Here is a 15,136-nt window from a genome sequence, read left to right on the forward strand (position 1 = left end):
GACAGCTAGTCCAACTGCCTTGCAATGAGCAGGGACAGCTTCAACTAGATCAGGAACTGATCTAGGACACGTCTTCTTGCAACGGAGAACAGCAATCCTCGCTCTTTGCTTTCTTTACCATTTAACTTGGTCAAAGTCTGAGGATTCTTGGTCCCACCTTTGCTGTGTGGTGTCATGGTGGGGAAAGTGTGTCCCTGAGCAGGTGAGTATCTGCTTCATGCCGGACTTAGGTCAAACTGGGATCGATGGGCCAAGCTGTCCCCCAAAATTAGTCCCTTTGAAAGGGGTGCCCTCTTCTGACCTTAACACCACCCCATAGCTCCTGAGAGGGGGCTTTCAAACACATCCTTGAGGACTGCAGGTCCTCAAGACCAGTTCAGAGGTCCCTTGGCTTTGGGTGGTAGGTGCTGTGAAGAGTCCCTTGGCCCTCACCCAGGGTTCAGGACAGCTGCTGGGATGTGTGTAGTCTTTAGGATGCTGCATGCATCCCTCAGCTTCAGTGGCATCCTACAAAAAGCTGAGTAGATGCCCAGCAAAGCAAGGGATGGCTGAATTAGGGATAACTCCTCCTCTGAGAGGAGTGGAAGGTGCTGCCAACTAATTTACCAAAGGACGAGCCCCAAGCCAGGGCTGGCCCCGAGGGTGCCCCTGCCCGCAGCAGGTTTCCTATGTGATGTTGGGGCTCAGCCCACCCTGCTGCTCTGCATCTCCTCGTGAAATGCCCGAGTGGCTCATACTGCAAACCCCATAGGTCTTTTTTTCCTCCTCCTTCTCAGTCTTGCCTGCATAATTGATCAGCGATGCTAATTCTGTCACCCCAAAACCGTCTCCAGGCAAAAAGTGAGCTGGGGGGCACTTAATAAATCTGCCACTGCTCTGATCCACAGCATCAATGATGTTTTGAAAACCATCTTGCTGTGTAGGAAGTAGGTTGCATGAGCTGAGCACAGATGGCTTAATTTCCACCTGAGCCCCCTTCACTCCTTCATGTTTCCAGTGCCAAAGACTCCTGAAAGCCCATAGGAAACACTTGATGCAAGGATTTTGGGGTGTCTGCATCTGAAAGGGATGCCCGGGGTTGCTTTGCTTGATGCTGGAGGCTGAGCAGCAGCCCTGACCCACATCACTGACTTTGCTGCAAGGTCTGACTGGAGGAGAGACAGTCTGCACCTATCTGAGTGCAGAGAGCATCCTTATTAAGTCACAGGGATTTAGCCATTAGTAGAGGACATTTTGGGGGTGTAAATATAATCCCAACCTCAGTTTAGCTCCAGTGCAAATGTCTATTTAGGGCAGAATATAGCCATATGGACATCAGGTATATGGAGGCATGGATGGGGTTGGTTTCCAGGAGCTGACCTGGGAGTCTCTGGAGTTGCATGCACTGACCCCACCACTCCCACCTCTTCTCCGGAGAAAGCTGGAGCCAAGCACAGTTGAGGCTAATTCAGATGTCTTGTGTGGGAAAAGTTACCCCTCTAAAGCCAAACCCCAAGCCCTCTTAATAAGAACAGACCAGACAAGGCACAAAGAGCTGGAGTCTGAATTGCACGAGTTCAGAGACCAAAGAGGCAAACATCTTTGTAGGGTTGGGACATACAAAACGAGGTGGGTCAGACATGCAGAACTGTTTTTTCAAACATCAGCCCTCATGGGTTAGGTGTATCTTCCTAACATCTCTGCTACCGTGTCCAGAAGCTGATGCCATTCAAGACTACCATGAGGATGAGGCAAACCTAAAATATCCTTCCCCAGGGTACTCTTTCAAATTCAGCTGTGCCTCAAGGTATTCCTGAATTTGTCTGGGGTTTCTGTTTGCTCATTTACCAACACTGAATTTCACTGTCACAAACTAATCTGGTCTCCCATCAACTTCACGTCAACTTTTAGCAGCAACAACATCTTGCAGCAAGGAGTTCCACAGTTCTGGTAACTGAATCTGTTTTTAAGCACTTTCCAAATTGAATTGAACCTGGGTGGAAAACAGGGTAACAGTCGGTCTCTGAGAAATACAGACACCTCCTCCAGCTTCTGGGCGCAGGCATTGGCTTCTGTCCCTTGAAAATGCTGATGCCTTTGAAGCAAATATGGGGACAACAGATCCTTTCATACCTCAGCAGAGAAAGGAGCAAGGCCACAAAACACCCAGATTTTCCACATTTCTGGGCCAGACAGGTGGAAAACAGGACTGCCAGCAAAGAAAAGACAGAAACGCAAACACCTTAGGTGAAGTGTTTCATGGTGCTCCAGCCAAATCTGAAATTCTTCCCCCTCAAGGTTTTAAAATTGCTCTTCCTGAGGCTGAAGATTGATGGGTTCATTCCTTCCTTTCCCAAGTGTCATTTCTCTTATTCTGACCTTATTCTAACAGCTCCAAGTGTTTAATGTCTGGGATATTTTCCAGATAGTTTAAAGACCAGCTTCAGGGCTGACTTGATAGTTTCCTGCTTTAGTATATGCTGCAGTTTGATGTCATACTGGATGCAGGTGACTTCTGGTCATCTTTCTCCTTAGACCAGCAGCTTTTCATGAGTCGATGTCGGTTTGCCCCTCCTCGGAGCCTAGCTTACCCTTTCCACACATAACACCTGCTTTGCTTTTTGAAAATTGCTCCAATATGCTGAATCTGAACAGCGCCCAAGAGATCCCCATTCCTACCTTTGAAGAGCCTCCTGCAAGGCTCTGCTGGGAAGTTTCTGGATGAGTGGTTCACATCTATTTCAGGTATTGGTGTCACCAACGTTCAAAAACTATCATCTGGAAAAGTTCATTTTAAAAAAAAAACCCACCAGATGTAGCCCCCAGGGTGAAACTTATTCCTGGCCTGGTGACTGGTAGTAGTTAGTTTATTAGTGCAGACCACAGCAGCAATTTAAAATCATGGAATAATTCAGGTTGGAAGGGACTTCTGGAGCTCATCTTGTCCTATGTCCTGCTCAGTGCAGGTCTAATTAAACCAGGTCACTCAGGGCCAGGTCCAGTTGAGTCTTGAATACCTCCAAGGATGAAGATCCCACAACCTCTCTGGGACACCAACAGGGAACTTGTTTCTACTCCTTTTCCAGAAGCTATTGCCCAGTAGCAAAGCCAATACAGTTTCCCATTGCAGGCTGGCATAGCAGCACCAACCTGCCTACCTGCCAGCTTGGGGCAGGGGTTGGCAGAGATGTGCACGTGTCCTCTGCTTTGGGAGGGGTTTTGCTAGTGGCATCCACACTGTGGCTGTTTCAGCTTAGCAACTTATCCTGGGTGGGTGGGCGTGATGTGAGATGATTGCCCCAGAGCTGTGAGCGTTATTTACACCATGCTCAGCATAAAAGAGATCGTCAAGCACCCACCCTGGGTCACTTCCCAGTCTTGCCAACACTGAACATGAAAACAACAACCTACTGTAACATCTGCCTTCCCTTTTTGGTCTAGGCACAGTGTTTGTGGCTTTAGCTGTAATCTTTGCATGGGGTACTGAGCAGGTAGCAATGTGCAGGGACTGAGTTATCAAAGCCCATGTGAGGTGCCATGCTTTGGTGTTTGGAGGCCAAGAAGGGCCTGGACATGCTGCATAAAGCTTTAGGAAGGATGAGAGCCTTTTTTCCCTTGTCTGACATAGTGTCCCTGGTCTAACATAGCTCTGTGGAGGCAGGCAGGGAGAGGTGATGAATGCGTGCAGCCCTGGTACACCTAGATTTGCACGGGGAAACTGTTTGCCATGACCTTCATAGGCCTGGGGTCTGGAAACTTGTGCCTTCCTTGGTCCAAACCACATGGAGGGCTCATCTGGCACTGTGACAGACTTCTGCAATCACTTCATCTCCCAGAGATGAGCCTGAGCTGCGTTAGGCACCATGACCTGGTGTGAGTCTGCCTGCAGGAACCACCATGGCCATGGCTGGAGCCATAGGTGCGAAGAGTGCCTTGAAGCTTAGCCAGATTTAGAAATCAGTTAAATGAATAATGAGTCTGCACAGGGGCACTGGAAAGATAAAACAGAGCCTTGCACTCACACCCATCCCAGTTTTGCTGTAGCTGCTCAGAGTGGTCCTGCGCTAGCTGGAAACGTGGCAGCAGAGCAGGACAGAGCACTGCCAGTCTCTGGGACATCTCACGTTGGAGTCAGACCCCAAGGTGCTTATATTCTCCAAGAAAAGGGAAATATCCCCTAGTGTTTAGCCAGCCAGGAACCCTGGGGCTGGACAACCTGGCCCAGAGCTCTCTCCCAAGAACAGAGATTTCCAAGGGCTATGGGAGAGGAAGGGGTGTGAGTCGCAAGTGTTGGATGGGAGCTACTGACCTCCAGCCAAAGGACACTTTCTGCTCTACCAGTCTGTTCCCTGTTTTTCCTTATTAATGCTACTTCCATGCTCGACAGTTGTGATTTGAATAATTTGGACTGATTAGTGTTTACATAGCAACATTTGGAGGAAATGAAACCACACTACAGCCAACTCAAGGCTCTGAAATGTTGTTTTGTTGGATTTCCTAAAGAAAGGGGCTTACATGACCATGCAGATCTATGTCTCTTGCTTGTCTGCAAGGTTAGTTATCTTGAAATACGTGACAAATCACAGCCATGTCTGATCTAGGGGTACACGTCTCAATGATATTTGGTTCTTGCATGTTTTTAGTAAAACTGGTTGCTGGCTGGAGGACAGGAGATGCATTACTGTTGGAACTGAAGGGACGGCAGGGGTGGCAGTGCCTCAGACTGTTTTATATCCACTAGAGCAGAGACACAGCAGGCAAGCAGTGCCTCTGCCCTCTTGCTCAGCACCTGCATAGCTCCAACAAGGCCAAAACATGGTGTATCCACAGCCAGAGAGCTGAGGATGGTTAGGAGATGGGGGGATCGAGGAGAGAAAGGAGTGGAAGTATTGCACCTGGGAGATCAAGGGGACTTAGAAGCAGAAATGAGGGTTATGAGATTATCTGGGAGTCTTGTGCAAGTGGGTGAAAGAAGCCTAGGACCTGTGGGACACAAACCTGTTGTGAATGAATTCTTTGTTTTGCGCGTGATTTTTGCTTTACCTTTTACACTGCTTTTATTTCAACCCATCGGTTGTTTTCTCACTTTTACCCTTCTGATTCTCTCCCCCATCCCACTGAGGGGGAGCAAGCGAGCAGCTGTGTGGTGCTTAGTTGCCAGTTGGGGTTAAACCACAGCAGCTGTAAAGATTTGTCCATTGCATGGAGCTTCTTTGCCTTTTTTCCTGATCAAATACCATTTTTTCAAAGGTTGCTGAGGATGCAGAAACCTGTTTTAGTGAATCCTCTCCCTTTCTTCATCTCTGCAGGCAGAGAGGCCTTATCTGATCTTTTTCTGGGAATGGATGTCCTGCCCGCTTTCTTCAAAGGTCCTGGTGGGAACTGTGATCCTTGAAAAGCCAGGAAGGTTCCTCCTCCCCTGTCTACTTCAATTCCCATCTCTGCTTTTTACTCATCTCCTTGAGGCTCAGCAGTTTGCCTGAGCTGGCTCAGATGACCCCGGGAATGTCCTGGCACCTCCAAATTCCCTGGAGGAACAGTTGCAGGGGGATACCTGAATGCAGGGGTAGATCCGAACGACTTCAATGGAGCTTTCGAGTTCTCCCAGTTAGCAGTGGAGCTCTGAGTGCAGCAAAGCTGGTGGGACATGGGACGCCCCAGCACAGAGGGACGGGGACGGGACTAGCATGAAGCTTCAGGGATCCTTTCATATTTCGGTCCCTGTAGTATTTACCCCTCTCTTCCAAATCCAGCTTGCAACTCCCCCCACTAACATTCACCCAATGGGGCCATTTCCCACCACCTTCCTTCTCCCGTAAGCCCCAAGCAACCAGGAGAAGAAGGAGAAGATTGAACAGAAACTGAAATAATCAAATCCCAAAGCCCTTCTCCAAAGCTAATCTTTTATCTGAGGAAGGGAGCAACTCCCGAGCCCCTTTGAATGCCTGCCGGGAGTTTGAGCCGAGTACTGATATTATTCAGGAGATGCTCTGATCTCCAGCAGCGAGCTGAGAGTAAAAGCCTAGGAGAACTAAAGCAACCTTCCTGTACTTATTTATTTGACACTGTGTGCATGGGCATGTTTGTTTGTATGTATAGGGATTTCTAAATGAACACAGGCTTGTATTTCCTTGCTGGTTGGTTTTGTTTTGTTTTGTTTTTTCCCTGAAAAGGCTAAAATGCACCCCTCTAATTTAGGTAGATCTGAGTGTTGGCAGTGACCACACGCACCCCAGGTGCTTTCTCAGTGTCTCTGTGGATGGTTGAGAAGAGCCTGGCTCTGGCTGGGTGTCCTTGTGCTCTCTAAATGCGGGAGGAGCTGACATTTCTGCCTTTTTGTTTCCTGCCAGCACATGATACTGCCAAGGAAATGTGAATGCATCCCCTCCTGGCTGCAAGAATTAATAACCAGTCTACTGAGACAAATGACCACCAGCCTCTCCGTGTTCACGGCTCAGCAAACACCGACGCTTATCTCTCGGGTTCTCCCAGCTCTGCTCTGCACGTGACGCAGATAGAGATGGAGAGCTGCTCCCGGGGGAAAATTATGTCCCCCCGAGACTCCAGTTTCCTCTGTTTTCTAAGGTCTCTATCCCTGCAGGACTTCTGGGCTCTGTGATGCACGTCTCTGCCTTCCCCCATCTGCCACCCTGCTTCCCAGCCAGGCCGTGGGCTCCCTCAGGATGTGTTTGCACAGCCCTTTGGGTGGAGGAGCATCAGTCCCAAGAGGAACTGTGAGGATCCGTGTGGTACAAGCAGGTGTGGACATAGGAAACATCTCCAGGAGTCACAGCATGGTCCCTTGAGCCCACGCTGGCCAAAGAGATGCTTTTTAGGGAGAGCTCGTGAACCCAGCACCTCTCCATGGACCAGTCCTCAAGTGCTTGCTCAGCATCCTCATCCCCAGGGTTAGGGACACTAGGGAGGATATCCCAGCCTAGTCTTTAACATCCACCTATGGCCCTGCTGCCCACAACTATTTCTCGCTCTTTTCCCAGCATCCTTATACTTTCTGATGCCTATTGTGCCAAGAGCTAATTTGTATTACCTGTTTTAATTCCTGATTTGATTTAATGCCTGTTTTGATTCCCTAATTGTTTCATCACTTGCTCCCTAGGACTTGGTGAAAAGTGGGTCTGCAGTTATCATATCCACCTCCTTCATGGCCACTTGATATGGCCAGGGGTGCCTCGGGACAGAAGACAAGTCCAGACGCTGGTTTGTTCACTGGGATGTACGTAGTTAGTCTCAAGCATGTCCTTTGCTGGATAAATACACTCATGGAAAAGCGCCTGAGAAACATTTGTGGGAATGTGACATCTCTGAGGTTCACTGCTCTGTCAAATCTGGCAGGGACCAGGAGGTTCAATAGTTGTTTGGAAGGAAGAGGGGGTGGATGACAGAGGGATACACAATCAGCGTCATTCATAAGTGTTGTAGGAAAAAAAACCACTCCAAAACCAGCTTGTGCATCAACAATTAGAACTGATACCAAGAGAAGGAAGATCAGGATGAACAGGGAAATTTTACAAGGCATAATTGATCAGATCCACCAAATAAATCACAGCTTTGCCTCTCAGGAAGCCAGAGAAGCAGAGAGGCAGAAAATGAGGCTGAGCCTCTCTCTCTCTCCCCACACCCAACATGCAAATCCATCCTGAGCAATTTCTGGAGCAGCAGAAGGTCAGTAATTGATTTGGAGACCTGAGTTTCTCACTACATCACGATGCAGATGTGCTTCCCAGCCCGGCTGGTGGCCGCACAGCTCCCACTGCAGCAAATGAGCTCAGAATATGAATAGAGAGGGGAAGGGGAAGGAATACACTCATCCCCTGGCAAGCAAGCAACGGGGAGACAAAAAAAACCCCTTCCACGCTGAATTAACCCAGTTTTGTCTCAAGTTGCAACCCCCTCCCTGCCTTCCTTTGCTCCCCAGAGCAAAAAGCCTGGTCAAGGTTGCCTTGCTGGGGTAAAATGAAGCTGGAGGAGGAGGAGGGGATTTGCCCGAAGTTATTTTTTGCTTGAGCTGCTTGCTTTGGAAATGATGCTGCAGTTTCAATAGCCAGAGCGGCTCTGGTCCCCCCCACATCTCATCCCGCCAGCTCAGGCACCTTTTGGGAAGGACTGAGGGTGCGATGAACCTCATACCAGGGCTGAAACCATGATGGTGTAGTGGGGAGTGGCTGCTCTTGGCTGTGTTGTCTGAGCACTGGCCCAGGCATGTGCAACAGGGACATCTCCCAGCCTGGACCCGAGCATAAGCCTTCAGGAGCCCTCAAAAACCTCCTGACTCCTGTGCTACTGCATCCTTCCCTGTGGAGCCCAGGGGGTATGGAGATTCAAGGAGAAGATAAGAGAAATCTACGGAGGGTTGGTCTATATCTGTAGCAACTGAACAGAGTCTTGCTCAGGAAGACCTTACACTGATGGCAGAAGATTAAAAGCAGGGCCCAGGACGAAGCTGCACCCTCAAAATGAGATCCTGAGGAGGGCAGGGTGCCTTCATCCTTTCCCAATGAAATTCTGTGCCCACTTGGCTCTTGCTGTGACAAGGATAGCCACTGCCATTGCCAGGACTGATGGGCCAGTAAAGACTCTTGGGGTGATGACACCTATCCTTCAGGACCTGGATGGAGAACCATGGCTTTGTGCAGGGGATCTTGCAGATCCAAACCAGTTACACCTCTGGTTTATGGGCTTTGGTACCTGAACAGCACAACCTCGCAGTATAAAGAAGCTGCCCGCAGAAGTGACTGTGCTGGGAGCTTTTGCTGTGGTTTTGAAAAGTTCAGAGGTCCTCTAAGCTCAGGTTTGTAGGTCTTAAGCCCAACACGCATGCTTACCACCTCTGGATTTTGCAGCAGTGGAGTTGAATGAGTATCTCAAGAGTCACTATGAAAAACCCAAGAAAAAAAGGAAGGTGGTGCCCAGAAGAGTATGAGTGCACTTGTGGGTGCAGCCCCAGCTTGGCAGACCTCCTGAGGCAGTGGTGAACCAGCTCCATCCAGAAAGGGACATACCATCAAAAAGGCAGCTGGGGCTCCATTCCTTGTCATCCTTGAGGAGCAGTACAAAGATCAGCTCCTGCCTGCTGCAGATTTGAAGTTTGCTGGTATATAGTGCCACAAAACCCACAGCAGTCAAGAGGATGGATACCCTTGGGTACAGCCAGTGCAGGATGAGCACTAACAACTGAGCAGAGAAATATCTGGGATCATGACTAAACACTAAAGCAGGACCAGCACAGTTTTTATTTATTTCCTCTTTAATTACATCCTCTGTTTTAATGAGATCTACAGTGATACAGAGGACAGATGGGCTGGGTGAGCTGAGACCATTTTCTTCACCCCCCCCTCCCCCCTTTATTTCTATGAAGACATGCTACAAGGAAAGGCAAATATTTGACTGTTTGGGATGCGGAGGAAGGAGAAACCGAAATGTGAGCCAGTGAGCAGCTCCTCAATCAAGCAGGGCTTTCTGCAGCACCAACACTATCCTCCGTCTATTGTAGGGGCTGGAGTAGGAGTTTCTGGCAGCCAGCTGGAAAGCAAGACTGAATGAAGAACATCTGCATCCTTTTCAAGCATGTGCCCTTATCTCAGTCCCACAGCTGAGGGTATTTCAGAGAAAAAAGGGTGTTGGAAGGGATGCTGGGAAGGGATTGGAGCTGGAGTGATGCAAGGAATGGGCTTGGGACACTGGTATAGAGGAGGAGACAGGGATTTGGGAATGAAATGTGCCATGAGGATCCACCCTCTGACAATGGCTCTCATTCAGGGATGTGCTACTTTGGTACCAAAGAGATACAGTTCACCTCCTGTCCCCAAGGACAGCCAACAGCTCTTCTCCACCCTCCAACCTGCCTGCGCTGGTGAGGGCTACTGGGAGCAGCGGGGTTGTCCCCTGTCCCTGTGCATCCGCTGCGGTCACCGGAGGACCACGCAGTCAGGGACAAGGTGGCTGGAGGTCACAGACACGTTTGGCCCATCTGACAGCCCACACGGTGACACGTCCCCAGGGCTGGTTTGCCACCCCACCCCAGAGCATCGGCATGTTCATTCCTGGAGGCTGGCTCTGCCCCTCATGGCTCTTCAAGGAAACATCCTGAAAATGAAGATTAAAATGAGTGTTGCAGTGAGCCACGTGCACAGTACCAGCCCTGCACACCCACGCACGTTGTGCTCACACAGGTGCACAACAAGACGCACACGCACGTTTGCACGCTGATGGGCTCACATACCCAAATGCACGCACACGTACAGTGGTACACATGCACATGCATGTAAATGTTGTGCACGTGCTTTGTGGTCTACACTTATCATATGTAAACAGTTTTCACACATACGCTGCTGTGTTCAACACGCACACAGTGATACACATATGTGCACAAGCATTGTTGTACATACACACTGTTTATTATCACTTTATTATGTTTTGAACACATTACCTGTATACACACACACACACAAAGCTTATGTTACACACAGGAGCGTGTTCAGCATTGCCTTTGGGCACACGCACACCTGCGGTACACAGACGTGTGCCAACGCACACGTGCACAGCAGCACACACACACCCGTCCAAACACGGTGGCACACGCAGACACATCCACTGTGGTTCACGTTGTGGTGTACACGCACACACTCCTGCCCAGCAGATACATCACGCTCCTGGAAGCTGATCCCCAGCCAGAGATCTCTTTACATGTCTGAGGCCAATTAATGGGTTTTGGCAGCCATGTTAATAAATTATAATCCCTTTATAACAGTGCATGGAGCCCTCAAAACCCCAAGGTCTTTGACACGTGATTGCCTTTCTGAATGCTTGATGCCAGCTCCGACTCCTCATACTTCACTGCAAGTATCCTCGCCCGGGTTGGCGAGGGCAGCCGTGCTCTCAGGGAAGCCAGCGTCCCATTTGGCTTTACTAGGGTGGCTCTCCTGACGCTCTCAAAACCAGGGCTTAATAAAAAACAATCACTCAGAGGTAAACAATGATATCCTGCACACGTCAAGGTGAGAAATGTGCTCGTGAACATATACCCTGGGACTTGGAGACAGATGAAATCTAAGGAGGGACTTTTCATGTAGGGAGGAGTGTTAATGTCTGCATTGCAGGGGAACAGGAGGGCTTTGGTGGTGTGTCTGGGGTCTGCAGATGTCCTGCAGCTCACACGGGCACCCGAAAATCCTGACGCCACTATCTGCTCCTGTGAATCTCCCCTTCCCATCACCCCCGCCGCAAATGCAGCATGATCCGGAGCACATGGGCAGCCCTGCAGGAGAGCATGGCTGGGTCCGAGCTGCAGCCAGGAGCACAGCAGCATGCCACGGAACAGGCGTCCCTGGTGCAGGGACATTGCCTCCTTATTTCCCAAAATACCTTGTACCAGCAAATTTTGGCCCTTCAGTCTGGCATAGCCACCGGACAGATGGTCACAGGAGACAGCTCAGGTATGAAGGCAGCTCCTCCATGCTCAAAACCCTTCCTTTTCCCTCTGCTGCCGAGCAAGGAAGGGGCTGATTAGCACAAAAATCCATGGCAACCCGGCCGGCAGCCTTGGAGCCAGCTTCTCACTCCCTCCCCTCCTCAGCACGCCTTTGTCTGCCACTGGCACATCCCTCAAGCCCTCACTTTTTGCTCTGCTCCTGGATTTCAGAGGGAGCAGCTTTGCTCTTCTCTTCCCCTCTGGGCAGTGCCGGCTGGGGACAGAAGATACAGGTTTCCCCCTCCTCTAAAAGACTTACCTGTAAGAGACACCTCTGCTCCTTTCCCTACACTGCCAGCATTATAAAACCCACCGTCGATGTGCACAGACACTCGCTGGGAGCAAGCTGGCATAGGCGAGCAAGGGCTGGTGTGCATGCAAGTCTGCAAAAACAAGCCAGCAAAACTCCTAGGGAATCTCTCTAAGAAGCCAGGTAAGGGCTTATGCTATGGGAATTCAAGGCTTGTTCTGGAGCTGGGTAAATAACCTGGACTGTCACCCCCAGGCTGATGATTTCCACCTGCAAACAGCCCAGTGGAAAAAAAATCAGGCTGTGACTGCAAAAAACCTTCTCAACAGCAACCTGGCAATTACAAATCAGGGTGTTCCCCTGAGTAAAAGACCCTACAATAACACACAGGTGTGGTCTCCTTTGAGGTTAAGGGCACTCCTGCATCAGTGAAGCAGCGTGTTTTCCCCTCTGGGACCCACGGAGGGGAGCAATAAGAGCCCGTGTTCAGCTTGCTGCTTGTGGGCAACCCTGCTAAAACAAGCCTGAAGTCCGTGACTCGCGTGCAAGGCTAGAGGTCCGCAAGCGCAGCCTGCTGAGGACAAACCAGTAGGAACAGGGGAATTTGCCACCTCTCCAAGCAAAAATGGGCCAGAGGCAATCCCCAAAAGCCCCTCTCTGAAATCTCTCTCACTGAGCCCACTCCAGATATGAAAACCATTTCCCCTTTTTTAAGAGCAGCCCTTGAATCCACCCATCTCCTTCTCCACTCAGAGAGCTTCCCCCAGGGAAACAGCCTCCTCTGCAATGCCTGAAAACCCTCCAGGTACCTGGACATGATGAATTGAATCTTTGCATCCCAGGAGGAGCATTGGCACTGTGCCTGACTTTCCCCCTGCCTCCTTAGCAATCACCCTGGGAGACTGGGGTGCGCTCCCAAGGAATCCTGTGCTGGCAAGAGCCCCCCAAAGCCTGGCCAAGCAGCCCAACATCCCTCTGGCTGGTGCCAGTAAGTGATGGCAGACAACCAGAGCATCAGGAGCACCGTCCTCTCTTCATCGCTTCTCCTGGAGACTTCACGTTCACGACCTGCCCTGCGGGAAGGCACGGAAAAGGGGCGACTCGCTGCAGCGTGGGATGGGGCAGGGCATTTCTCGAGCACCTCAGGAGGAGCTCAGACGCCTGGCGCGATGCACTCCTCGTCTCGGTATGCGAGCGGTCTTGCTGAAGCCGGTAATGCCGCTTCCACTTCAAGATAAGCATGTGCTTGCAGCCCGGGCTGGCTGGAGCCCAGCACCGGCACAAAGAGGGCTTTGTACGAGCGGGATGCACAAGGAGATGGGGCAGAGCTGCTCTCCGAGGAAACTGGAGGCCCGCAGACAAAATGAGTCCCCAGGGGGGAAGCGAAAAGGGGACCTTTCTTTCTTTGCTTTTCGCGGAGACGGAGGAGAGCTGCGCGTCGTAATTAATAAGCCGCAGGTGATCAAACCCCTGCAGCCGCTGAGCAGTGAAAGGAAAACAAAGAGGCGCGGGGGGAGCGGGGAGGCAGAAGTAAACGCTCTCTGCGGGGCACTGCTGGAAAGAAAGGCGAGCTAAGCTCAGAGGGGTGGGAGGCTGAGCCACGATGGCATCTCTCAGATCTGCCGGGCTTGAACTCATCAAAAACCTTATTTCCTATGGGCTGTGATGCTGACAGCCAGGCTTGAGAGGATAGACTCTCCCCCCGGTTAGAGCAAGGGGAGAGGAAGGCAGCGTGATATCAGGGGAAAAGCATGCCCCTGTGCTCTTTAAAGGACTTGGGAAGGCTGGGCTGGTTTTCTGGCCAAGCTGAGGAAACACAGGCTGGTCCAGTGCTTGGGGGGGGGGACATCTGCAAATCCCACTTGCCACCAGCATCGGCTGAAGCATTTTGCAGCTGAACCTTTAGCGAATGCGAGACCTTGGATTCAGGCTCTGTAACTACATCTACGCTAGTAAGTAAAACAGGTCAGGAACTACCCTCTGGTCCCAAGAACCAAGTGACATGATATAGATGATGTCGTTTGTATGATGACATCCATACCTGTAGCTAAACAGCCTTCCTCCCCCAGCAGGGCAGATATATCCGACTGCTGCTGGAGACCAGCCCATGCTACCACCAGTTCCCAGGTGTGGTTTGGGAAAGCGCTGCCGGTACGTGCCAGGGAGCACGGGGCTGGTTGTGGGGCTCGCCCTTGGCTGTGTTTTCTTTGCTAGATAGACACAACGTGTAGCTCCACTAGCAGCACAAGCTGGTGCTGAGGAGTTGAGGGCTCCTGTCCCTGTCCCCTCCTTCCTACCCCTCTCCTGTGTGTTGGCACACAAGTTTGTGCGGCCGTGTGGGGAGCTGGAGCGACGAACCCATCTAGGTTTTAACTAATGTGGCTAAATCATGCAAAAAAACCCAAGGCATAAAGTCAATCCAGGGTACCCTGCCACGCTTGGATCGTCTTATGGGAGAGAAGGCAATAAGGATGGAGAGCGGTTAGCAAGCAGGTAGGCTGGCATCTGGAAGGGATCCAGGCCAGTTCCAGAGAGAGCAGGACTGGCCCTGTTTCTAACCCAGTTTTCTAGTAAAGAAAAACTTGCACCATCAGGGTCTGTAGTCTGTCTTTGACTACCACCCTTGCCTTCCTTTCACTAACTTTTAAGCTCATCAGCTGTCCTTCATCAACACATGTCCATGTCCATCAATGTGCTTGACCTGCTGCTAATAAATGTGCAGGAGCAGAGGACAATTGCGGTCAGGGGTGGCAGCTTGGTCTGTCATAGCTGTGAGATGACTGGGCTTGCGTCTGAAGAAAGGCTTGAGAAGACAAGCTGTAGACTGAGGACTCTGCACCTCAGGAGAGTTGACTTCAGCTTCTTTGGGGAACTGGGAGGTTGCTATGAGGGGAGAAGGTGTCCAAGACAGCTGGCTGATTTTTTTTAAAGAAAAGTTATTCAGAGCTTGGGAACAAACCCTGCCTTTGCACATGAAAATCAGGAATTTCAGCACAAAGCCTGCTTCGCTAATTAAGACACTTCTTAGTGAACTGCGCTGCTAAAAGGGAGCATACAAGAAATGGAAATAAGGAGAGAAAATGAAAGAAGAGTGCAAATGCATTGCTGGGGTACTTAGGGATAAAAGCACAAGGGCTAAACACCAGCTGGAGCAAAGACCGGCCAGGGATGCTAAGAGTAACAAAAAGGGGTTTGCAAGTATTTTAACGGCGTACTTCAGGGAGAATACGGGTGGATTGTTGGATGGGGGGATAGCCTAACAATGGATGGTTATTGAAAAGGTTGAATGCCTTTTTTGCTTCAGTTTATATAGGTCAGACTTGCTCCAAGCTTCTGCACATAACAACAGCATTTGGGAAGGAGAACAGCCAGCAGTGGGGGAAGAAAAAGGTTAGGGACTATTTAGTGAAATTAAATGT

Source organism: Harpia harpyja, chromosome 15, assembly GCF_026419915.1.
Source record: "Harpia harpyja isolate bHarHar1 chromosome 15, bHarHar1 primary haplotype, whole genome shotgun sequence".
NCBI classification, from domain to species: Eukaryota; Metazoa; Chordata; class Aves; order Accipitriformes; family Accipitridae; genus Harpia; species Harpia harpyja.